Genomic DNA, 24,938 nt, shown 5'->3' with positions numbered 1-24,938 from the left:
CATTCCTGGTTAAAATTAACAATTTAAACTCTTATTTTTCTAAATCTTTAACTATAACCACCTTTAGAATAAATTTTTGTGTTCTCTAATAGGGCTTCCTCACCTCCCGAATGGCTCTGTACCTATTAGGGCCTTTTGTGTGATCAGGTTCTTTTGAAGAAGGAATTCATAGGACCTGGACTCCATCTCAGCCTGTCTGTGCTGGTTGTACGCGGCCATCTCTCCACTGGACTCTGAACTCTTGTGCTTAGCGCCTGTAGGAATGACAATGGAAGGATAAGACCCCCTTTGGGCAGGGGAATCTTGAAGATCACATCCAGGTTACTCATTGCCTAAGAGAAAACAGACACTAATCACCCCTGCCTCCGGACAGTATCTATCGAAATGTAACCACAGGCTTATTGGTTATTAACTGGTTGTAATGTAACCGTGGGCTTATTGATTACTAACTGTTTGAACACATGACACGTGAATGATGGGGTTATTGTGATTGTATTTAGCCTTCCTTTGTAAGCCTCAAGGGATTTGGGCTGGTGGGTTTGGACGCGTACACATGGGGTATAAAAGATTTTCACAAATGCTGGTCGGGGCTAAGAGGAGATTCTGCCTTGGGCCCACCGGTGTAATAAACTGCACTCCACTATCTGCATTGTCCTTCTGAGTGAGTTTGTTTCCCAGAAAGCGTGGCTATAACACTTTATTCTGTTTATGATTAAAGTGTTGTGAGCAGTCATGTGCATTAGTACGCATTTGCCAAGCAGGCTAGAATGCCAGCAAAGGGGTCTAAATTGAAACACTCCTTTCATCCTGGATAATCTTATAGGATTCCACCGTCTGGGGGACATATTGATTAAAGTTCTAAGTTGATTCTGTTTGGAGAGAGATCGGGGAAGGCCTTCTGCCTGTGTCACAGAAATTAGGGAGTAGTCTAATACAGCAAGCATCAGAAAGACAGAGATCATCTTTAAGGTGAGCACCGGGGCAGCTTTTCTAAATCCCTGAAGTCCTGATCCGCCTTGCCTGTCAGGTCTTCTCCTCATGACCTTGTCATGGGTGGGATCTCCTGCGCTGGCTCCCGACATCTCCCCCTTTTTTATTTTTTAAGACAGACAGATGGATCTCAGTCGCGAGCTTCTGAGTGTTCTGCCGGAGAGTTCTGACAATACAAGGAAGGATTATAATGAGAAGTAGGACTAGGGCTGCCACAGTAACATAACTGAGGATAGTTGATAGAATATTTATTCCGGTAATAAAGTTAGAAAAGGTATGAAAAAAATCATTAGCAGCCCCTGCAGCAGTAAAGTCCAGACAGGAATATTCTAAGGTTTTTATCTGATCGTGAAGCTTTCCAAAGTGTAAACTAATGCTGGAGCTATTCCATACACCTGAAATGTGATTTTTAATCTTTTCCCAATTATAATCTGTATCGTTTACTTTTAGGGGTGTTACACAAATCCACCGATAGTTGGCGTGACAGAATAATGCTAACTTTACTTTTAAGGCCTGTAATTCAGTTCCAATATGCATGACCGCTGCTTCTAGGGCATCTACTTTTAATTCTAATTTCCTATCTATAATCTTTTGCATAGCTAGAGCTAAAGAAACATATTTTGACATATCATTGATATTGTTAGGAAAAACGCCGCTGGAGGAAAAAGCCGCCTCTAAGGACCGGTGGTAAAGGCCTTTTATTAAGCGTCGCTCTCGGGCAGAACTCCTGGGGGCTGGTGAGTGAGGAGACAAAGGGAGTCTGCAAGGTATGAGGGGTGGGGAGGGGTTTTATAGTCCGGGCCGGCATCCAGGCCAGGTCTTTTCATATAAGGAAGAAAGCGCGGGCTACAGCGGTGGTCAGTGTCCGAGGGCTTTATGTTGGTACCTGATTGGGCCAGGCTGCAGGGGGCCAGCCCCTGGAAGTTTAGCCAGCCTCCAGAATTTGCCTTGCAGCACTTTCCCGGGGGCATGCCCCGACCTTTCAGATATATTGAGCAGTATGTACCTGTTGAGTCAATGATATCGCTGCCACAGTGACAGAGGTAATTGTGGTTATTAAGGCTGAAATCCCTAAGAGAAGTAGTCCTACAAACCGTCAGGATCGCATTAAATCTTGCAGTTGTTGCAGAACGGCTACACCGTAATTGTCATACCAAAAGGTACTCACTGCGATGGGCACCATAAGGTAAGGTGGGCGTCGCAGCACCACAAAGGAACAAATATTATGTTGAGAGGTTAGGCAGGATGAGAGCATGCATTGTTCACAGTAGACTATATGTGGTCCACCTGGATAGTTCATCTGTATATAAATATTTTTAGAGTTATTAGTGAACAAAAAAACGTAAGGGGAGGGTAAAGAAGCCAGCACAGAATAGGTGGAATTGTTCTCGGGCCGAGGTAGAGTAACAAGGGAGGTGGCAGCAAGGGCTCTCCAAATTTCTGGTTGCCAAAAAGTTTTACCCTTAGTTGTATAGGACAGCATGGGGGAACAAATTGACTATAATGCCATCTGCTGGCCCCCAGTGGCCAAGGGAGGGAATCATTTTTCCAATTGCTAAACCTATTGACATAGTCAGGAACAGATCCTGGATCCTCACTTGGGTTTGGATTGCTCCAGTCTTGTACCGAATAGCTTCCGCCTCCCGGTATTCTATAATCTATTTTTGAATTATAAGTACAAGATTTCCATACCAGGTATCCAAGGCTGTTGCCTATAGTTTTCCATATGACGTCTGAAGGAGCAACATCAATACAATTTGGATATTTTGGTGGAGCATTAAGGAACAAGGATTTATAGGGATCAAGGGCCCCGGGCATACGGGCCTGTAATATTCAAACCAGCTGATCTCCTATTTTATCTGAAAATTTTGATATTGGAGAATCTGTCAAAATTGCTTTCTTGGAGGCTCCGACACACCCCTCCTTAGAGGGAGTGATAACATTTCTTGGGAAGTTAAAGCAAAGGGGAAGGTCATCTGTTAATCCCCTAAAAGTACAGTTAAAATTAATGGGATAGTGATCTTTATTATAAGAAGTATAGGATCCTCCCAAGAGATGAAGCTGCTTTGTGTTGACCCGTATAGAGTCATTGTTCCAAGTAACTACTTGGAAAGTTGGGGGATCAGGGAAATACACCCAATATTTTTTTTGATGCCCAGTATTTTTCTGATGTAGAAGAGGTAGCATTTACCTGGCAAGAAAGTGAAGCAAGCATAGCTATAAAAACCCCTTCAGGAGAGGCTGAAGATCCCTGCAGAGAAGCTATTGCCTGTGCTTGACGGCACAGTGACTTAATTTGCCCCCATGTGGGTGTGGAGTCTTGTTGAGTGGCCCGCCCAGGATTTCTTGGTTGCAGGTCATGAGGCATCTGATCTTCATCCAAAGATAGATTACTGAGATAAGCTTTAGAAACAAACAGAGTTGTTTTTTTAAATAACTTAATTAAATCTGTTAGCAATATAATATAACAAGGAACTATCTCAGAAGTGAGTCTTAGTAAACACTAAACCTTAATTAACAAAACTAGAAACTTAGTTTAACAATTTACAAAACTTAATATTCAGTAATTTTTTTTATTACGGATACATTAACCCTGTAGCCAGGGAAGGCTTTAACCCATCAAATAAAAATGAGATTTGTCAGGGAGCTGGGAAAAGCCAGTGGCTGTCTTGGATTTTCCATAGCCCTGACTCTTTGATTTTCAGCTATTGTTCACCCATTTTTAATTTTTCAATTTAGGAGTAGACTGTTGCCATGTTTTAAGGACATTAGGATAGCACAAGTCTAACAGTGAGAGGTTATTTTTGTAGAAGCAAAATGAGCTTTTACATGTACCATAATCTTAAATAGCACTTATTTACTTTACTAAAGTAACAAAAGATTTTAAAAACAAATATAAATCACTTAAAGGCAAAGAAATTCATAATCTGTTACTGAAAGATTTATTTTAAGAAAACTTTGTTTTCTTAACATAGAGAGTAGACTAAATTCTAGTCTGTTACCAATTTACCAGATAGCAAACAAACAAAATTTATCAGTTAATCTTAGAAAAGTCTTTTTTATAAATCTTGAAGAACTAGCAGTATTTTTTTAAAGGCATGAGAGTGAAACCATACAAGGCATGTTTAAAATCTAATTAAATTGTAATTGACAAAGAAGCCTGGTCATTGCTGTGACTTGTAACACTTTAACGTTATAACTAGAAATATAACTGATAACATTTTACCAGGAGATATCAGATTTTCATGAATTTTACATAATTTCTAGGATATCTATATAAGTAACATCAACCGTACAATATAACCTGAGAAGATTTATCATTCCTCCAACAATAATTCCCATGCAATTTAACATGTCAAATGAACTCAGGTAGTTTAATAGCTCTTTGGGATGTCTCAGGGGCCCTCTGAAGCATCCCAAAGTCAGCTAGAAGTCAAGCTATTTAGGCAGTTTTGTCAATAACTATCAAAAGGGTTTATAGCACTCTGTCAGGTAGAATCATATAGATCACTGTGAAATAATATATTTACTTAGCCAAAGTAAAAAAGAAGATTTTAAATATAAACATAGAACAGATCACTTCAGAGGTAAAGAAACTTAAAATCCATTATCAAAGGCAGTTTAACATCTCAAGAAAACTTGTGTTTATGCACAAAAACTCTTTCCTTGGCGTGCACTTTCCATCAAACCTTCTTAACACTTTCTGTACCCATTACTTTGTTCTCCCATCCTGAAACAGCCACCTGTAAGTCAGACTTACTTCCTTTTTTTTTTTGTAAAATGTAACTTCATTCCTCATGCCTTCTTTACTGAACACACACATCTTACTTTCCTTAAACAACCAAGAATTGACCTTTATATTATCAATCTACAGATTGGTGAACATAAACACCAGTGACAATTTTTTAAAAAATTTTAGCGAACATCTCAGGATGGCATCCAACATTACTCAGTAATAGTCCAAAATCTCTAGTTTCTCTGTAAGAGGAAATTAGTGTTCAGTAATGAATGTTCCAGAATCTTATTTTGTTGTTGTTGTTGTTATTATGACAGTATAAGTGTCTTTATTTAAAGAGTAAAAATGTATGCAAAAATCCTCCTCCCTCTTACAAAAGATTGAGAATATTTTTTTTTCTGGCAGCAAGTGAAATATCATTGAAATATCAATATTTTTATACACTCTAGATATGAAGACATTAAGTTAGTCACAGGTTATTTTGAAATTATTAAATTTAAAACATTTTTGTGCTATTTCAAAGATACATTAGTTCTTTTTAAAAGGCAGTAGCATAAAATGACGAACATGAAAAACAGCAGACCTCACCAATAATATCTGGAGGCACAACCCTTTAAAGAAATATCATACTCCACACTGTTTTCCATAGCGGCTGTACTAGTTTGCATAACGATAACCCTATATGCAAAACAGAAAAAGAGACACAGAAATACAGAACAGACTTTTGAACTTTGTGGGAGAATGTGAGGGTGGGATATTTCAAAAGAACAGCATGTATACTATCTATGGTGAAACAGATCACCAGCCCAGTGGATGCATGAGACATAGTGCTCCGGCCTGGTGCACTGGGAAGACCCAGAGGAATCGGGTGGAGAGGGAGGTGGGAGGGGGGATCGGGATTGGGAATACATGTAAATCCATGGCTGATTCATATCAATGTATGACAAGACCCACTGGAAAAAAAAATAAATAAAATTAAAAAAAAAAAAAAAAAAAAAGAAATATCATACTTGAATTTCACCATTTATCAGGGCAAAAAAACCAATCTTTCCTAATTAACTGACATGGACTGTCACAAAAATAAATGTGACGAGTCATTTCATGTCAATCAACAACACAGCAATTTTGCCTGATCTGTTTGATTTTCTGATGCCAACACAATTTCCTAAACTTCAAGCTAGCAAGATACGTATGAAAATTGGCTCAATGAGAATCTCATGTGGAAAAAATTTTAAAACAAAAATGAACGTTTCATTGTTTTTATACTTATATGGTATAGAAATGACCAATAATTTTATCTCTCCTCTGATATAAATTATCTTATGGAAAATTTATTCATAAAATCAGAGCAAAGAATGAATAGCATAAATTATATTTTCTTTCAAAATACAAGTTATCTTTCAATAAAAGAAAAGACTACTTGGCTTCTGATAACTGCAACCTCAATAAGCACAATGGACATAGTTTATAAGCTGAGACAAAGTAATGGAAGTTTCTTGAATCAACTGGGGAAATCAGTCTCACTGCTTATGGTGCATAAAGTGATGGAGAGAGGCAAAGAAGAGAAAAGAAACAGCATCAGATTGTGTTTGAGAACTGAGTGTTCAAGGAATAAAAGAAAAACTGCAAAAAGAAGAAAATGAATAGATTTTTTTTTAAGGTATCTGAGAAACACAGGGGAAAAATAAAAAAGAAATAATAGATTGATTTTTAGAGATCTAGGAGAATTCCTTGCCTTAAAATACATACACATATAGTTGAGATATATATAACAGAAATCTGTCATCTTGGCTAAAACATATTGTCTCCCTCAAAGTATGTGAAGTCAAAGGTCAATAATTTTAAGCTCTTGATAATATAACAGAAAAGTAGACTTTATCATTATTATTTTAAAACTGTAACTGACTTGTCAACTTCCCAGACCATAAAAGGATGGTGAAAAACCCTCTTTTCAGCTACCTGTTATCTGAACTAGAACATCTCCGTGTCATATTGCTATTGTACTCAAATATTTTTGCAATCACAGCATCCAAGCTGAACTAATAGTTTGTCAGTCTATTCTGTTTATAAAAAGGTAAAAATGGAAATTACAGGTTTTATTCTTTCTACTGCTTGTTCTTAAAGGACTTTGACATAATACAATAAGTGACCTGACATAACATGCTGTAGTCCCACAGTATAACACTTAATATTATGATCTAAAGCTATCAGAAAAGGAGGTCATACACACCTCCCCCTCCTCTCTCTTCCTAAGATCCCTGCTTCCTATGGCTCTTTCCAAACCACTATTCAGTACTGGGGGCAGCAACTTCCAATAATGCCTCCTTGCATTACTGTGGCCCTTTCCTCCTAGTTCGGGGGCCACTTGCCGGGGTCCAGCCTCGGCAGGATCCAGGGGGTACCCTCAGGATGATCGGTGTCGGCGAGAGAAGACATGTGAGACCAGCCTTGATAGGGCCAAGTCTGCGAGGGAGAGAGAGAGAGAGAGAGAGACCAGACGGGGGTTCACAGAGTCCGGCAAATCTTTATTTTTTGCCGTAGCTTTTATATTCTAAGTTAGTACATTTTTAAGGGGAAGATAGTTTACTGTTACATCAGCTTTCCTACAGAAACCAGGGTGTTTTCTGCATACTTCTTTGTGAGAGTCTTGTACATTATCTTCTGGCCTTGGGGCCTATTGACATTTTATGACTAGGTGAATACAAAGCTGTTTTCTGCGATCTATTCTTTAATGAACACAAAGGTCAGTCCTTTTGCAGAAGTTATCAGTTAAATTTATCTAAAAGTTTTACCACACAAAGACTCTGCAGCTCTGGTGAGGCAGCCCCTGTTTAGCATTCCTGGTTAAAATTAGCAATTCTAAACTCTTATTTTTCTAAATCTTTAACTATAACCACCTATAGAATAAATTTTTATGTTCTCTAATAGGGTTTCCTCACTCCCAAAGGCCTCTGTGCCTATTAGGGCCTTTTGTGATCAGCTTCTTTATGCTGTTTATGATTAAGGTGTTGTGAGCAGTCATGTGCATCAGTATGCATTTGCCAAGCAGGCTAGAATGCCAGCAAAGGGGTCTAAATTGAAACACTCCTTTCATCCTGGATAATCTTATAGGATTCCACCGTCTGGGGGACATATTGATTAAAGTTCTAAGTTGATTCTGTTTGGAGAGAGATCGGGGAAGGCCTTCTGCCTGTGTCACAGAAATTAGGGAGTAGTCTAATACAGCAAGCATCGGAAAGACAGAGATCATCTTTAAGGTGAGCACCGGGGCAGCTTTTCTAAATCCCTGAAGTCCTGATCCGCCTTGCCTGTCAGGTCTTCTCCTCATGACTTTGTCATGGGTGGGATCTCATGTTCCGGCTCCCGGCAGGAAGCATTACTAGGAGCAAAGCTATAGGAGGTGATGGAATTCCAGATGAGCTATTTCAAATCCTAAATAATGCTGTGAAAATGCTGCACTCAATATGTCAGCAAATTTGGAAAACTCAACTGTGGCTATAGGACTGGAAAAGGTCAATTTTCATTCCAATCCCACAGAAGCTTAATATATTAGAAAGTGTACGGATTCGGTCATTCAGTAAAAAATATTTGGAGCTTACTTTGTGACAGTCACAATGAATGTGTAAGGCTTGGATGGTGTTCCTAGGTAGCTCAATATTTAGTGTGGCATTTTCGTCCCAGTTCTGCTATTAATTAACCATGTGAGCACTTTGGAGTCTGTTTCATTGGCACTAAAAAGGAAAATGAGAGCACATGCCTGATTGTCTCAATAAATGTGTTAGTTATTTAATTAACTTAATTTTTAACATTTGATTTTTCAATTACATTCTAATTCTAATAGTTTGTTTACAGTAGGTAGTCCTGTAGGCAGCTCTTTTCTGGGAAGACATGGAAACACAGTGAGAGTAACACTAGCCCCAAGCCAGGAATTATTTCAAAAGCTTTAAATATATCATTTCATTCAGCCCGGTGATGCATGAAGGAGGCAGATTTCCCTTCTTGGTGTTCCTTGCAGCCAATGTGAGGGCATGAACGTTCGGGTCTGCCAGTGGGGCCCTGAAACCCAAGATAGGGTTAGGAACAAGCGGATCAAAGCTAAAGGAGCATGGGGTTTTGCCGTGGTGATGGAGGTCATGGAGTCCTTTGAGGGGGGCGGGGGCAGCCAGCAGGAGCCATGGCCTATTCAGGTAAGTCCAGGAATCAAACCTGTGTCTCCTGTGTCTCCGGCTTTGCTGGTAATTCTTTACCCACTGAACCACTGGGGAAGCAAAGTGTGTACATGAATAAATTTGGGAAAACTGTGCTTGATATTTTTTTGACTGTCTGACACCCACTGTCCCCTGGCTCTGGGGAATTTCTCCAGATATGGTTTTCTATTGAGAGGCAATATGTTTCCTGCTACCATGGAAACCACTTCATTCTCCCTGCAGATAAGAGCAGGCTTATGACCTGCACTCTGTGTGAAGCAGGTTGTTGGCCTTCTCTTCCACCATTATTATTTGGGTATAAGAATACAATATAGGATCTATCTCCTTAGCAAATTTTTAATAGCACAACACAGTGTCATTGAAACTAAAAAGCACTATGCTGTAGAGATGACCCACCCTGACGGCAGAAAGTGCAGAGGAACTAAAGAGCCTCTGGATGAAGGTGAAAGAAGAGAGTGAAAAAGCTGCCTTAAAACTCAACATTCAAAAAATGAAGACCATGGCATCTGGTCCCATCACTTCATGGCAAATAGATGGAGAAACAACGGAAACAGTGAGAGACTTTATTTTCTTGGGCTCCAAAATCACTGCAGACTGTGATTGCAGCCATGAAATTAAAAAGCGCTTGCTCCTTGGAAGAATAATTATGACAAACCTAGACAACGTATTAAAAAGCTGAGACACTTTACCAACAAAAGTACATATAGTCAAAGCTATGGTTTTTCCAGTAGTCATATACAGATGTGAGAGTTGGACCATAAAGAAAGCTGAATGCCAAAGAATTGATGCTTTCAAGCTGTGGAGTTGGAGAAGACTCTTGAGAGTCCCTTGGACTGCACGGAGATCCAACCAGTCAATCCTCAAGGAAATCAGTCCTGAATATTCATTGGAAGGACTGATAGTGAAGCTGAAACTCCAGGACTTTGGCCACCTGATGCGAAGAGCTGATTCAATGGAGAAGACCCTGATGCTGGGAAAGATTAAGGGCAGGTGAAGGGGTGACAGAGGATGAGATGGTTGGATGACATCATGAACTCAGTGGATATGAGTTCGAGCAAACTCTGGGAAATAGTGAAGGTCAGGGAAGCCTGGCATGTTGCAGTCCATGGAGTCACAATGAGTTGGACATGACTGAATGTCTGAACAACACTGCTGTGCAGAAGATCTCTAGGACTTATTCATCTTGCATAACTGGAACGTCCTTCCCTTTAACTAACACTTTGATTTTCTGCCTCCCTTCAGCCCCTGGCAATCACTATTCTACTCTATGCTTTTGTGAGTTTGACTACTTTTAGAATTCTCACATAGGCAATATCATGCATCATTTGTCTTTCTGTGTCTGACTTATTTCATTGAGCTTAATATTTATCACCAACTCAATGGACATGAGTTTGAGCAAGCTCTGGAAGTTGGTGATGGATAGGGAAGCCTGGCATGCTGCAGTCCTTGGGGTCACAAAGAATCCAACATGACTGAGCAACTGAACTGAACTGACTGAATGTCCTCCAGGTTCATTCAAATTGTCACGAATGGCAGAATTTCCTTCTTTTAAAAGACTGAATAATATCCCACTGTGTATACCTCACATCTCTTTTATTCATTCATTTGTTGATGGACATTAGGTTACTCCCATATCTTGGCTATTGTGAGTAATCTTGTTGCAGTGAATATAGGTGTGAAGATGTCTATGATATTCTTATTTCGATTCCTTTAAATATATGCCCAGAAGCAAGGGAAGTTCTTCAAAAAACTAAAAAGAAGAGGATTGTTAGCTTTTGGTTGGTTCCACACAGGCAAAGATAAAGAGTGCAGCAGAGTCCCACCAAAAGGCAAATATGCTTCTGCCCCTGGACCCTCTCCCACCCTTCATCCAGGGTGTTTGGTTTCTACTTATTTCCCAAGTTCAGTCCTTCAGCCTCTTGTTGATTCTGCAAACTCATATTTTGATAAATTCTCCTTTTTTTAAGAAAGATTTTCAAATTATGCTGCTCCCAGCAAAGAATTATATTGCTCCTTACTGTCAAAAGGAATTGTAGCATTTATAATTGAGTTTACTGAATTGCAGTATAGTACAGTCAGGCCTTGTAGTTTCATTATTAAGGAAATCCTGGTTTAATCCTTTAAAAACTTGTGACCTGAAGTAGGAGTTGAGTCAGATAACTATTAGCAGCAAAGATGAGTTTTGTTCCTGTGAAGTTTTGATAAATGCCTTAAGAAACTTAAGGATATCAAAGTGATTTAGAGAATTTCAGTAATGTCCCCAAAACACATTTATAATGGTATTCATATTCTAAATTGAGAGATGTGTAATACAGTTGTATTATTCTGTGTTGAAATTAGTAATACAGACAGGTTTGTCCCATACTTTTTGATCATGAAGCTCCATCCCCAGGAATTCTGGCCTCTCAATGAAACCAAAATACCCCATCAAAAAAAGCCTTGGAGTGGGACCTGGGGTTCCCAGTTCAGTGTATGCCTTTATTTGATATTATTACTTGTGTTGTCCTCCATCCCTTTAGTTGCCTACAATAAAAAAAAAATTCAAATGTTGCTTATGAGACTGAAATTTTAATTATTTAAATCAGATGAGAATCTCAGTCTATTATGAGTCCTTATGCCTTCCCAGCTCCTAGTGTGTGGAATAGACAATTATGCCATGTGGTATTTCCATGCAAACTCTAGCAAAGTGTAAGCATACATGTGATGACAAAAACTGAAACTATGACTGACGTTTATAAAATACGTTTTGAGATAGAAAGATATATGTATAAATTCAGGATGAATTCTGAATGGTGGTTAGTATTCAGGCATTGAAAGTAGGCTTTTTCCCCCGCATTTATTTGCTTATAGTAGATTTACAGTGTTGTGTTAATTTCTGCTGTACAGCTAAGTAATTCAGTTATACATATATATATACATTCTTTTTCATATTCTTTTCCATTATAGTTTATCACAGGATATTGAACACAGTTCCCTGTGTGTGTAGTAAGGCCCTGTTGTTTGCCCACTCTGTATATAATAGTTTGGATCTGCTAATCCCAGACTCTCAGTCCATCCCTCTCTCACCCTCTTTCACCCATGGCAATCACAAATATATTCTCCACATTGAAAATATTTCAAATATTTTGGATTAGATAACCAGGAAAACAAGAATTCCATATTCTATCAATAAGAATCAGAAAAGAATCATGTAGATGTGTTTCAAACTTTGAAATTTTAACTTCAATCAAGTGTGAATACATATCCTGAGCTTCCCCTCTAACAGATTTACATTTAATTGAGAGTAAGAACAAAAAGTATGTTCCAAAAGAGACAGTTTATGGAAATTGAGGTGTTTACTTCTGAGGGTGAGGACAGTATTTACAGTAGTTGAAAGCATTAGGATTCTGCTATGACCTTGCATTGTACTAAGTCTTTTAAATATATTGATTCATTTAATGCTCACAGCATCTCTGTGAATCAGATATATTATTATCCCCATTTTACAAATGAGGAAACTGAAGCACAGACAGGTAAATGACTTGCCAAAAGTTGCATGGTTTGCTATGAAAAGCTAAATTTCAAAGTAAACATTTTCGTGCTATTCGACTTTTTCAAACCATGTGCCTCTATTATTTTTAACTAAAATTTAAAAATTCCAGTTGAATAGAGATTTCTTGCTTCCATTATATTTTTTATGGAAAAAACACTATCAACTTTGCCCCCAAATATCACTGAATTGTAAAGTTGTTTTTTTTACTTATACATTCAATACTTAATGCAACACTGAGATCTAAAAAGAATAGGCAATATTTTATTTATTTTTTAAAACATTTATTTACTTGGAGGATAATTACAGTATTACGATGGTTTTTGCTATACACCAGCATGACTTGGCCATAGGCATACACCTGTCCTCTCCTTCCGGAACACCACTCCCACCTCCCTTCCCGCTCCATCCCTCTAGGTTGTCACAGAAACCAGCTTTGGGTTTCCCACTAGCTATCTAGTTTACATTTGGTAATGTATGTGTCTCAGTGTTATTCTCTCAAATCATCCCACCCTCTTTCTCCCACTGAGTCCAAAGTCTGTTCTTTCTGTCTCTGTCTCCTTCGCTGCCCTGCACTAGGGTTGTTGATACCGTCTTTCAAGATCCCATATATGTGAGTTAATATACGATATTTGTCCTTGTCTTTCTGCCTTGCTTCACTTCTGTATAATAGGCTCTAGATTCATCCACCTCATTAGAATGAATTCAAATGTGTTCCTTTTTATAGCTGAGTAATAGTCCATTGTGTAAACATACCACTATCTCCGTATCCATTCATCTGCCAATGGACATCGAGGAAAACAGGAAACATTTTATATTGGTATTTGTAATATCAAGGCGTGAACTTTAAGAAGTTGACTTTTTGTTACCCAGCCCTCCTCTAACTAAATTCCATTCTGAAATCTCAGCCTATTATCTTAATGCATCTTTAAAATGGATTGCCTGAGTGCCTGGACACATTTATACTTAAAACAGTTTGCTGAATTGCTTCTACTTAAGTAAACATTTCATGTTACTACAGGCTTCAAGTTGATTTTCAATTTAATAATATCTAGTAAAACAAAACAAGGAGTAACATAAACTGAATTAGCTTGCTTCTTATTTTTTTTTTCTTCAAGGAATTTCTTCAAAGAAAATCAGGAAATTATATACATGTTTAGAAAAAGTTTTATCCATATCATAAGACCCAGGACTTCATAGGAAACAGGTTTTATAGATAATCTGCTTCCTCTTGAAATATTTATAATAACTGAGGACATACCTTCTGGTCAATAATATCATCCAGATAAATAATAATTTTAGTTTTCATTACTTATTTAGTACCTTGGAGTATTATATAATCAATTTAGTCCAATTTACAGGATGAAACACAAATTTAAATAATTGAATTTGGCTTATAGTACATCTTTATTTCTTTTAAACATAGACATATACTTTACAAGTTAAGCTTTATTAACTTTACATGGACATACCTTTTTGGAAGTAGAATATTAATTAAACAGAATAAAGGTTTAGAGATGGATATTGGCTAATATATATATTTACATATATGCATATGTTATAAAAATAATTTTGCTTTATTCTCTAAAACATCATGTCTATGATTTCACCCTGGAAATCATTCCAATATAAGTCAGTGCTTTAAAATATATATGCTAATAAACAATGCTCAATGTGCTACAAAACTAATTTAGTTATCTTTTTTATGAATTTCCCTTCTAGTTACCTCATTTTGGTATTTATAGTACAGGAAACTCTGAATTTTACCTTATGGAGACCTTGCATGCAGGAGCACTGTATATCATAGCCTGCAGTGATTACCCAAATATGATATAAATAAAAAGTATGAGCTTACTTGCAGAAATTCTTCCATCTTACAGCTTACAGAATATTAAAAGTTGATCTATATGCATATATAACAAGAAAGTTTTTAATCCCATTTCTGGACAAGTGGAGAAAAGCATGATTTGAAAAGATTCATACACCACAATGCTCATTGCAGCACTATTTACAATAACCAGGATATGGAAGCAACCTAGTTGTCCATCAACAGAGAACAGATAAAGAAGATGTATATACATTTAATGGAATATTATTCAGCCATTCAAACGAGTGAGATAATGCCATTTGCAGCAACATGGATGGGCCTAGAGGTTCTCATACTGAGGGAAGTCAGGCAGAGAAAGACAAATATCACATGATATATGTGGGATCTTGAAAAAAGGGTACAAATGAACTTATCTACCAAACGGAGAGTTACAGATGTAAAAAGCACGATTATCAGGGGGTAAGAAGGTGGGGAGGGATAAGCTGGGAGAATGGGAGTGACATTTACACACAGCTCTACATAACATAGACAACCGACAAGGACCTACTGCACTCTCCTCAGTAACCCTATGACCTACATGGGAAAGAGACTCAAAAGGACTGGGCATATGCATTTGCAGCTATTTCACTTTGCTATCCACCTGAAACTGACAGCACTGTAGGTCAACTAGACTACAATAAAAATTAAAAATAAATTAAAAAGCTTAAAACCAAGGAAGCTTTTTAGAATGTACCTTTGAAATTCAGTTGTTCTACACAAATGTTTTTAGAAGAGTAAGTTTGAAGAATATGACAAGAATTTAGAGTACCACAGTTTTTTTGTTTTTTTTTTTTAATTGTCAGATGGTTAAACATCTTCATTATAAAGCTACAGTAAAGGCACTTATGTGAAATGCACATGTATGTACATGTTTGAGGTATAAGAAGGGAGTCTCCTCTCCTGGTTACACTACTTCCAATGGCTATTTCCATCTTATTAATTCAAATCGATAGTTGGTTGATGCTCTAAGCTTAGAGTTCAAAATCATCCATGTGTCATTTTTCAAGTTTAGATTAAATCTCCCAGGATCATAGGTGATACTAGAACGAGGTTGGGAGAACATTATATGGAGCAGAAATGGAGCACAAGTAGAGTGAAATGTAATTTTTCACTTGATGAGATGATGTTGATCTAGAAATGATGGAAGAGAGAGTACGAAATCATCCCAAATACCAGTGATCTAAAGTCCCTATTAAAAGTTGGGTTTTCACAGGATGTTTAAAAAGAATCAAAGTCATATATGCACTACCACGTGTAAGACGGACAGCTAGTGGGAAGCTGCTATATAGCCCAGGGAGCTCAGCTCAGGGCTCTGTGCCAACCAAGAGGGGTGGGGTGGGGGGCAGGGATGGAGGGAGGCTCAAAGGGGAGAGAATGTATATACAGCTGATTCACTTTGCTGTACAGCAGAAACCACCATCACATTGTAAAACAGTTAGATTCCAGTTAAATAGTAATCATTTTATCAGTCTTAGTTCTTTAGCTTTTTTTTTAAAATAAGATAGCCTCAATTTAAAATAATTGCACTAGTTCAATTTCACTCATGTAAGAAAAGGCAGTTCTGTGCAATCAATCTGTCAAACACGTACCAAAAAATAAAACAACTGAAGAAAGTAATTAGGTTCTCCAAAGCTTCTTCCTTTCTGTTGCTCTCATGTTTCTTCTAACATCTACTTTCTTTCTGGAGGCAAGCCTTCCACCTAGGGCGATGCTTATTGTAGGTGTCCCTATAATCCAGATGCGCATCTGTTCTTTCTTTCTCTCAATTCCTTCTGATGATAAAGCTACTCATCTCTTACTGAGGTGATAACAGGAATGGATATTTGTAATGCACTCTGCATTTTGTATGTCCTTCATTAAAAGCAGCTGAGTTGGTAGCTTCATGAAGGAGGATGCATTCTGCATTTGTGTGTGTGCACGTGTGTGTCTGGGGAAGAGTGTTTTGTAATTGTTTTCATTCAGAAGAACATACTGAAAGCTTCGCTACAAATTAATATTGTCATCAGTAGTGACATATGAAAATCTTGCTCATTAGTCTGTAATCCGGAGGGAGAATATTTAATAACTCTTGGTCAATGCATCTGTGATTCTTGTAACTATCATTGAAAATTTTTTTAAAAATTGATGTTTACTCTGGAATTTTATGCTTTTAAACATTATTGACTTCCAAGAAGGAAGTCAGATGTTAGAATCTTATAGCATAAACTTCAGGAATAGAAAAACTACTAAGTACTACTTAATTAAATAACACAGATTTAGGACATTTAACTTTTTAGCCAAATGTATTAAGATATAATTGACATAGGACTACAACTCACCCATTTAGAATGTATAGTTCAGTAATTTTTAGTATACTCACAGATATGTGCAATCATCTCCATGGTTAACTTTAAAACAATTTTGTCCCTGCAAGAAGTCTCATGCCCTACCAACCCTAAGCTATCACTTACTGCATTTTTGTTAAATCTTTAAAACCTTCATGAATCAGTACTTTGATATGAATCTCCAACTCTCTCTGCTATTATCTGTAAATTAAAAAACTTTAATTGTTGAGCAATGTTAGGTTTACAGAAATATTAAGCAGATATGTATAGAGATACCATATATTTCATTGACAATACCCTTCCCCCTTTTCCCTGTTACTAACACCTTGCATTAGAGGTACCTTTTTATAATTGATGAGCCAATACTGATATATTGTGATTAATTAAATTTTGCATTAGTTCACTATTTGTGTTGTTTGTTATATGGGTTTGAATAAATGTATAATGGCAGGTATTGGCCACTACAATCTCATACGGAATATTTTCACTGCCCTACCCTAGAAACTCCTATGATCTACCTGCTCATCACTACATCTCTTTCCCTAATTCCTGACAACTCCTAATCTTTTTACTATCTCCATAGTTTTGCCTTTCCCAAAATGTTGCAGAGTTGGAAGGTTTTCTTTTATATTATCTTCCAGAAGTTTTATAGCTTTGTGTTTCATATTTGTGTGCATGCATGCATGCTAAGTCACTCTGTCATGTCTGACTCTTTGTGACCCTGTGGACTGTAGCCTGTCAGGCTCCTCTGTCCATGGGAGTCTCCAGGCAAGAATACTGGAGTGGGTTGCCATGTCCTCCTCCAGGGAATCTTCCCATCCAGAGATGGAACATGTCTCTTACGTCTCCTGCATTGACAGGCAAGTTCTTTATCACTAGGGCCACCTGGGAAGCCCATTTTATATTTAGATTTGTGTTTATATTTAGGGCTTCCCTTGTGACTCAGCTGGTAAAGATTCTGCCTGCTATGCGGGAGACTTGGGCTCGATCCCTGGCTTGGGAAGATCCCCTGGAGAAGGAAAAGGCTACTCACTCCAGTATTCTGGCCTGGAGAATTCCATGAACTGCATAGTCCATGGGGTTGCAAAGAGTTGGACACGACTGAGTGACTTTCACTTTTCTTTTTTTTTTTCATTTATTTTATTAGTTGGAGGCTACTTTACAAAACTGTAGTGGGTTTTGCCCTACATTGACATGAATCAGCCATGAATTTACATGTGTTCCCCATCCTGATCCCCCCTCCCACCTCCCTTCCCATCCCATTCCCCTGGGTCTTCCCAGTGCACCAGCCATGAGCACATCTCTCGTGCATCCAACCTGGGCTGGTGATCTGTTTCACACTTGATAACATACTTGTTTCAATGCATTCTCTCAGATCATCCCACCCTCACCTTCTCCCACAGAGTCCAAAAGTCTGTTCTATACATCTGTGTCTCTTTTTCTGTCTTGCATATAGGGTTATTGTTATCATCTTTTTAAATTCCATATATATGCATTAGTATACTGTATTGGTCTTTATCTTTCTGGCTTACTTCACTCTATATAATGGGCTCCAGTTTCATCCGTCTCATTAGAACTGATTCAAATGTATTCTTTTTAATGGCTGAGTAATATTCCATTGTGTAAATGTACCATAGCATTCTTATCCATTCATCTGCTGATGGACATCTAGGTTGCTTCCATGTCCTGGCTATTATAAACAGTGCTTTGATGAACATTGGGGTACACGTGTCTATTTCAGATCTGGTTTCCTTGGTGTGTAGACTTTCACTTTTAAGTAAAGTATCCCCTGGTGGCTCAGACGGCAAATCATCCGCCTGCAATGCAGGAGACGGAGGTTTGATCCCTGGATTGGGAAGATCCCCTGGAGAAGGAAATGGCAACCCATTCCAGGACTCTTGCCTGGAAAAATCCCATGGACAGAGGAACCTGGTAGGACTGTGTCCATAAGGATGCAAAGATTTGGACACGACTGAGCGACTTCATTTTTATTTTTAATGTTTCTAAAAGGTATAAGGTTTATTTATAAATTCACTTTTTTTTTTCTTTCTGCATGTGGATGTCTAGTTATTCCAGGACCACTTGTTGAAAAGACAATCTTTGTTCTTCATATTGCTACTGTGCCTTGGTCAGAATCAGTTTACTGTGTATGTCTGGGTCTATTTCTGGGCTGTCTGTTCAGTTCCATTGATATGTTTGTCCATTCTCAAGCCCATACTACACTGTCCTGATTACTATCACTTTATAGTAAGTCTTGTTGTTGTCTCCAACTTTGTTCTTCCTGTTCAAGATTGTGTCATCCATTCTGGGTTTTTATAAACTCTGGAATCAATTTGTCAATATCTTGCAAAATAACTTTTGATTTTGATTGGGATTAATTAAATCTATGGGCTTCCCAGGTGACTCAGTGGTAAGGAATCTACCTGCCAATGCAGGAGATGCAAGAAATGTGGGTTTGATCCCTGTGTAGGGAAAATTCCTTAGAGAAGGAAATGGCCATCCACTCCAATATTCTTGCCTGGAAGTTTCCATGGAAAGAGAAGCCTGACGCACTACAGTCCAGGGGATTGCCAAGAGTTGGACACGACTTAGCGACTGAGACACACATATTAAATCTGTAGCTCAAATTGGGAAGAGCTGGCATCATCATAACACTTTTTGTCATCCTATACATGAACATGAGTATCCCTTCACTTATTTAAATTATTTGATTTCTTTCCTCAGAGGTTTATAGTTTTTCCTCATTTAGGTATAGTACATATTTATATCTAAGTATTTCATTTTGGGTGCTAATGTAAATGATGCTTTTTGAAGAAATTTCAAAACCCAATTGTTCATTGCTCGTATACAGGGAAGCAATTAGCTTTTATATGTGAATATGTATCCTGCAACACTTGCTATAATTGCTATAGTTCCCAAAGTCTTTTGGTTGGTTCAGCAAGATTTTCTATATGGCTAATCATGCCAGCTACAAAGACAGCTTTATCTCTTCCTTTTTGATTTATATATTTTTAATTTATTTTAGTCTAATTATATTAGCTGTGAATTCTAAGACAATGTTAAAAAATGTGTTGAGAAGGGATACCTTTGCCTTGTTCTTAATCTTAGTGAGAAAAACATCTAGATTCTCACTAATAAATACTGTATTATCTGTAGGTATATTATAAATTCTCAACATCAAGTTGCAATAGCTCCCTTGTGTTTCTAGTTTACTGGAAGTTTTTGTCATGAATAAACATTGGATTTGTCAAATCCTTTTTCTATATCTACTAGTATCACTTTATAGTTTTTTTTTTCTTTAACCTGTTTGTATGATGAATTACACAAATTTGTTTTCTTGTGGTAAACCAGCTTTGTATAGCTGGAATGGGCCCCACTTGTTCATGGTGTATGATACTCTTCAAACATAATTGAATTTGATTGACTAATATTTTGTTCAAGATTTTTGCAACTATATTCATTTGTCTGAATTTTTCTTTTTTTTATAATGCTTTGTATGCTTTTGACATTAGGATAATTCTGGCCTCCTAAAATGAGTTAGAAAATATTTATTCTAGCTCTATTTTTAGAGAACAATCATGCATTTTTCCTAAAATGTTCTGCTAAAGTTCATCAGTGAACCCACGTGGCCCTAGCGCTTTCTTTTTGGCAGGTTATTAACTATAGTTTCAAATCTCTTAGTATACATAGGCTAATTGAGATCGTCTATTTCCCTTTATGTTATTTGGGTGCTGGAACAACTGAATATCTACATGCCGAAAAAGTGAATCCAGACAAAGACCTTACAGTTTTGGTATACATTAAATGGATCTCAAAATGGATCATGGAATTCAATGTAAAATGTGATAGGCTTTAATTAAAATAAAATACTTCTGTTTTACAAAAGACACTGTTAATAGAATGAAAAGTCAAGCCACAGACTGGGAAAAATATTTGCAAAAAGATATCTGATAAAAGACTGATTTCTATAATATACAAAGAATTCTTATAACTGAACAATAGGAAAGCGGTTAAAAATGGACAAAGATCTTAAGATACACTTCACCAAGGAAGATATACAGATAGCAAGCAAGTGTATGAAAAAATGCTTAACATCATATGCCATTAGGAAATCATAAATTAAATCAGCCATGATGCACTACTGCATACACTTCAGAAAGATGTAAAGTCCAAATACTGCCAACACTAAATACTGATGAGGATGTGGAGCGACATAAATGCTTATTCCTCACTTGTGAAAATACAAGATGGCACAGTCACTTTGGAAGACAATTTGATAGTTTCTTATAAAATATTCATACTCTTAACATATAATCCAGCAATTATACTCCTTCATATGTGCACAAATGAGTTGAAAACTCATGTTCACAAGAAAACCTGCACATGCGTGTTTATAGAAACTTTTTTTTTTTTTAATTTTTTTCAATTAGCAATAATCGCACCTCGGATAAACCTCATTGTCTACGATACTGCCACTGCACAAAGCTTGAAACTTTATTTTTAATTGCTGAAACTTGGAAGCAATTATGATGTCCTCAATAGGTAAATTAGCTATGTTGTATCTGGCCAATAAAATAATAGTAGCCATTGAAAGAAACAAGCTATTGAACCACAAAAAGACATGAAGAACCTTAAAAACATATTGCAAAGTAAGAAACCATCTTAGAAGACTGCATACTACATGATTTCAACTATGTGACATTCTAGAAAAGGCAAAATTATGGAGACAGTTTAAAGATCGGTGGTTGCCAGGGGTTAGAGGTGAAGAGCGGGTGAATGGGTGAAGCAAAGGGTGTTTTAAGTGAAAAGAACTACTTTTTATATATAGGGGTGGATTACAGCATTATGTTTTTCTTAAGCTTATAGAATGTGCAGCACAAAGAGTGAACTCTATGTAAAGTATGGACTTTAGTTAATAATAATGTATTAATATTAGTTCATCAATTGCAATGTATCATATATGTATATATATATATACACACACAAAAGTAACTGTGGTTTCAGAATGTGAATTTAAAATCATTGTAACTGAGCTCAAAACCATCTTATTAATCAAAATAGGAACGATTACAATCAGAACATATTTGCCAATGAAAAATAAGTTTATTTATTCCTGTAGCATAAAAATCTGTGCTTCGGGATTATACAAAACACTTGGAAAACATTTTCTGCATCCTGTGGAAGGGTTTTCCCTGCAAAAAGTTGTCTAGATGCTTGAAGAAGTGCTAGTCAATTGTCTAGATGCTTGAAGAAGCTGTCGTCAGTTGGTGAGAGGTCAGGCGAGTGTGGCTAATGAGGCAAATCTAATTTGTTCAACTTCTGAAGCATCAGTTGGTTGTGCAATGTGCAGTCGGGCGATGTTGCAGAGAAGAATTGGGCCGTTTGTGTTGATCAATGCCAGCTGCAGGTGTTGCAGTTTTCAGTGCATCTCGTTGATTTGCTGAGCATACTTCTCAGATATAACGGTTTCACCAGGATTCAGAAAACTGTAGGGAGTCAGATGGACGGCAGACCACCAAACACTGACCATAGCATTTTTTTTTTTTTTGGTGCAAATTTGCTTTAAGAAGTCCTTTGGAGCTTCTTTTTGGTCCAGCCACTGAGCTGGTCATTGCTGGTTGCCATATACAATCCACTTTTCATCACACATCGCAATCCGATTGAGAAATGGTTCATAGTTGTGCAGAATAAGAGAAAATGACACTTCAAATGACAACTTTTTTTTTTAATATATTTTCGATCAGCTCATGAGGCTTTTTCACCTTTCCAGTTTGCTTCAAATGCCCAATGACCACAGAATGTTTGATGTTGAGCTGTTTGGCAACTTCTTGTGTCGTTGTAAAAGGACCAGCTTCAGTGATGGCTCTCAGTTGGTTGTTGTCGACTTCCAACAGCCAGCCACTCTGCTCCTCACCTTCAAGACTCTTGTCTCCTTTGAAAAACTGCCTGAACCACCACTGCATTGCACGTCTGTTGGAAGTTCCTGGGACAAAGGAGTCATTGATGTTGCCAGTTGTCTCCACTGTTTCACAACCCAGTTTGAATTAGAATAAGAAAATTGATCGAATTTGCTTTCTGTCTAATATCATGTCCATAGTTTAAAATAATATAAAATAAACAGCAAGTAATAAGTAATTAGCAAAAAAATATAAAGAGCGATATGTGCATTAAAATGATGTATAACATAACCACATTTACTTAAGAATGTATTCCAATATCAACTGGCAAATTTCAACAGTGCAAAATTGCAATTATGTTTGAACCAACTTAAATATATAGTATTTCTTGTATACATGTTTTCTTTATAGAAAAACAGAGACAGAGAATAAACTAGGGACTTCATTTTGAGAAGGAAAATGGTGACTAGAAGAGCTACAAGGAAGTGTTTTACTGCCTTTCACATTGGGAAATGAGTCAACTGCCCCAAATGGTAAAACCTTAGAGGAGTGAACTCTATTTCAAGTTGGTATTTATAATTAAATTTTGAATACAGTGCAAAAAGCTATTCTTTGACTCATTTTCATATAAAGCCAAAACACAGGATTTTTTGTTTGTTTGTTTGAAAAGATCAGAATCTATGAAAACTCTGTTTATGTAGCTTAAAATGTTTAACATTATTAGCTTTGAAAGTCAACCAGTCACATATTAACTTTCATTAATTTCAGTGATATTGATTCTTAACACAATACTCATAAAAAGGTAAACCATTAACATTTTCAAAGATTAGCAAAGCCTTTCCTAGAGAAGAGACTCTGATAACCATCATCCTTGATTGAATCTTAATCAACAAAATAAATCATGTTTATCAATAATTTATAATTAACTCCTTTGTTGAAGACATTGAAATTTTAATCAATAAAACTTTAGATGTAAGAATTGTTTGAAAAGATGAAAAATCTGTATTCTGGTCTTCAGTATACATGTGATACATTAGACAAATTTGGGGGTGTAACTTTTAAAAACTTGCTCTCTTACTCTGTCACTTAACTCACTTTTACTTTTATTCTCACATCCAGCTTTATATGATTTCTTTGTAAGAAACCTGATATTAAGAAAAAAGAAAAGGAAAGAAAATTGCTATTGAGTTAAAGGTGTTATATTTTTATTATTGTTATTATTCTTTGGTTATGAAAAGTCTGTAATATCAAAGATAGCAGCTTTTTCATCTATAAAATCTCTTGATTTTTTTATTTCTTTGTGTATTTTATGTGTGAAAAAAAGTGGCAAAACGACAGACTGTAAAATTTTGAAATAGTCGATCTCATATTCATTGCATGCTAATGTGTATGGAAGAATGCATCAAGTCACGCTGTCCTGCTGGGTTGGGAGAAAGGTGTTTCAGTGAAATTAGTGCAGATTGGTGAGTGGTTACTCTCACAGGCTCAGTTCATTTGGTGAAATCCAAAGCACATTACCCAAGGACAAAGACTTCTGCAGTTCAGCCAATCTTACAGGGTATAAGGTTCATGGGACACACAATTTTTGCTATTTTTTATTGTCTTGGAAAAAGCAATACTTAATTGAGGCAACTTCCAGAGTCCTGGATTCCTAAATTCATTCAGCACCAACCAAGGGACATGTATTTGATCAAAGGAAAAGCAGTACAAACCAGGAGTTGATAGGGCACACTTAAAAAAACTAGACAGTTTACATAGAATTTCCTCATTTTAACTTCATAATAGCCATGTGCAATAGGTTATTTCATAGTTGAAAATATTAACATTAAAAAAGCAGAGCTTATAAAAATGGCAAGGCATGTGGTTAATATATACACAAGTAGCATTTCTATATAATAGCAACAATGAGAATACATAGTTTTAAATAACACATCCTTTTTGTGTAATCTCTGAATGTGGAAAATTATGAAAAGTTTAATGAAATACATATAAAAGGAAGTTAATGATGAAGTTTTAGCCCATGTTCATGGATATAAAGGCTTGAGGTCTTTAAGATGTCAGATCTCCTAAACTCATCTGTAGATTTGAAGAAATTCAATAAAGACTCTATAGGGCTTTTCAAAGAACTTGGTAATATTATTGTAAAATACATATCAAAATAAAAAGGCCAAAGAGAAGGAAGCTCTGGAGAAAAAGAATAATGAATATATAAGCAACAAGAGTAAAAATCAGCAGGTGGGACTACATCAAACTAAAAAGCTTCTACACAGAAAAAGGAACAACAAAATGAAAAGGCAATTTACGAACTAGGAGAAAATCCTTAATGAGTATGCTAAATGAATCTCCTGGGCGGGGGGGGGCGATGTCAACAGAGTGATGACATAATT

At 36.8% G+C, this 24,938-nt stretch overlaps 1 pseudogene; it reads right to left on the bottom strand.

Moving 5' to 3' along the window:
* Positions 1-21,034: 21,034 nt before the first annotated feature.
* Positions 21,035-21,141, bottom strand: LOC122430227 (annotated as a pseudogene).
* Between the last annotated feature and the right edge of the window lie 3,797 nt (positions 21,142-24,938).

The sequence above is a fragment of the Cervus canadensis genome, chromosome 28, assembly GCF_019320065.1.
Source record: "Cervus canadensis isolate Bull #8, Minnesota chromosome 28, ASM1932006v1, whole genome shotgun sequence".
NCBI classification, from domain to species: Eukaryota; Metazoa; Chordata; class Mammalia; order Artiodactyla; family Cervidae; genus Cervus; species Cervus canadensis.
The sequence above is the reverse complement of the archived record's forward strand: the minus strand, read 5'-3'. Positions and strand labels throughout refer to the sequence as shown.